Source organism: Penaeus monodon, chromosome 26 (assembly GCF_015228065.2).
Source record: "Penaeus monodon isolate SGIC_2016 chromosome 26, NSTDA_Pmon_1, whole genome shotgun sequence".
NCBI classification, from domain to species: Eukaryota; Metazoa; Arthropoda; class Malacostraca; order Decapoda; family Penaeidae; genus Penaeus; species Penaeus monodon.
In genome coordinates this window covers 24,759,357-24,761,856 of record NC_051411.1, presented here as the reverse complement: position 1 = coordinate 24,761,856, position 2,500 = coordinate 24,759,357, and the positions used below count along the sequence as shown (strand labels likewise).

Genomic DNA, 2,500 nt, shown 5'->3' with positions numbered 1-2,500 from the left:
AATTCCTAATATCTAATCTGTACATACAAATGATGTGCGTGTAAGATGATGTAAACGACTTGCACGTAAATTGTATATGTATATACATGCATGTATGCATATACATGCATACATGCATGTATATGTGTGTGTGTGTGTGTGTGTGTGTGTGTGTGTGTGTGTGTGTGTGTGTGTGTGCGTGTGTGTGTGTGTGTGTGTGTGTGTGTGTGTGTACGTGCGTGCGTGTGCATGCAATGACAATACATATATATGTATGTCTGTGTGCCAGTGCGCGTGTGAAGGACGGCGTTCCTACCTTGTCGAAGGAACTTTTTTCCAGGATCCCTTGAGCAGTTCCTAAGGTTTTCAGAGTCCTCCTTTCCCCTTGGCTTTCACTCTTTTTCTCTACGCAGGAGCAGAAGAAGAAATACCGAAACCATCAACACTTTCGCGCCATTTTCTTCGTCGAATGCGAAAGCGCGCCAAAACGCTTCTCAGTGTTCTTTTGTTCGCAAGTTTGCCATAGAAAAAAAAAATATGATAATGATGAGATAAAAAAAAATAGATAAATAAAAGAGAAACGATCTCCGTCGCATTGCATGTTTTTGGGTTCGTTCTCTACTTCCGGCTGTTGTCATTATAGCTCTCATTTACGATGGAATTTGAAGCAGTCATTATAGGCGGGCAAAGAGACACGTAACATGCGTGTTATAGATATACAGATGGATTGACTGATTAACTGACTGATTGATAGATATGGATACCTTTTTGGATAGACATACAGATGAAGATAGATGATCCACAAGATAAACGAATAAAAAGAGAAAGAAGACATTATATGATGAAAGAAGCATACAAAATTCTAAAGTTCGTCCGCGTTCTTAAATGTCTTGATTAAAGATGAAAGTTACTGACTGCTGATGTGTTATCTCTTGCAACCTTCTTTTTTTTAGGGGGGGAGGTGCGTTGTCAGGAGTTCCTAATTACATTGTTGATCATCCGTCTGATTTGTTTTCCTATAATGAAATTTGATTATTCTTGTTACTTCGTCATACTCGGTGTGTGTTCGCGCATTTTTTTTTTTTTCTTTTTTACTTCGGCACGCTTTTCCATCCTGGACCAGGTCAGTGGGTGGCGAAGGAGAAATGCTGTGAACGCGGATGTCCCACAATTGTGCACACACGCGCACACATGCAGCCGGACATACACATACAAAAAACCCACCGCTTTCATAAACACATTCTCACGCTCGTAGTGTGTGTGTGTGTGTGTGTGTGTGTGTGTGTGTGTGTGTGTGTTTGGTATTGGATATACATATATATATATATATATATATATATATATATATTATATTATATATATATATATTATATATATATATATATATATTATATATATATATATATATATTCAATATATATTTATGTATATATATATATATATATATATATATATATATATATATATATATATATATATAATAAACATGTAGATATAGAAGAGGGGGACATAGTAGGAGTAACTTCCATAAGCCACGACCCGCGTCACGGAGCGCACCTTAACCTCCCGCCGCAACGCAAGCGACCCTCATCTACATAACAGCAATTAAAGCACAATCAAAATCGAATTTGCGGCTAGATGTACCTAACCTTAGCTGTCCAATTAACGAGATTATATTCGGTTAAGTGATTAAGCTTAATTAATGTCTTCTTTCCGGTTAATTAGGAATGCTAGGCGCAGCCGAGGCTCGGATGGTGCGAACAGCCGCGCGGGGTTCAAAGGGGGCAAGGGGTCCCTGCGGTCGGGTTAAGGAGGTAGATTTTCTTGCTTTTGTTGGTGTTGCTGCTGATTGTTAGGTTTGTCATTTGCGCTTTCTGGGGTCCATATTTCTTTTGGAATTCATTTTGTAGTTAGTGTGTTCCTCACTCTCTCTCGCTCTCTCTCTCTCTCTCTCTCTCTCTCTCTCTCTCTCTCTCTCTCTCTCTCTCTTCTCTCTCTCTCTCTCTCTCTCTCTCTCTCTCTCTCTCTCTCTCTCGCTCTCTCTCGCTCTCTAGCTCTCTCTCTCTCTCTCAATGAAAAGTTTTTCCTTTCTTTTCTTCCTGATGTTTGTCCTTAAGACTGTTTTTTGTTTGCACTTCGGTCCATGAGGCATACATGCATACAAAAATCAGGTGCTGTTTTCACTTTGCCAGTGCGATTAGGAATGAAATGAATAGGAGTATGTGTTTCGGATTCAAGAGTCGAAACTGGCGGTTCATTAAATGCCAACCCTGAGTGAAGTGAAGGGGATTGGGTTTCAATCGGATTTCAGTGCCGTCTATGAAATGGAGAGCAAAATTGTTATTACAAAGATAAAAGAAAATGTGCGGTCCAGATATACAGTTGACAAGTGGAAGCCTCATTTATTCTCAAAAGTTGACAAGAGCTATGCGTCGTTTTGGTTTCCAAGATGGCTGCCCCCGAGTAGGATGAACGATATCATCCAATATTGTGATTTTTAGCAATAAAGAATTGACTCGCA

General features: G+C 39.5%; 1 protein-coding gene across 2 annotated transcripts in view; it reads left to right on the top strand.

The window, feature by feature from the left end:
* The window catches only part of LOC119590025 (proclotting enzyme-like), a 36,540-nt gene that overhangs the window by 18,995 nt on the left and 15,045 nt on the right, over positions 1-2,500 (top strand). The gene's annotated exons all lie outside the window — the stretch shown is intronic.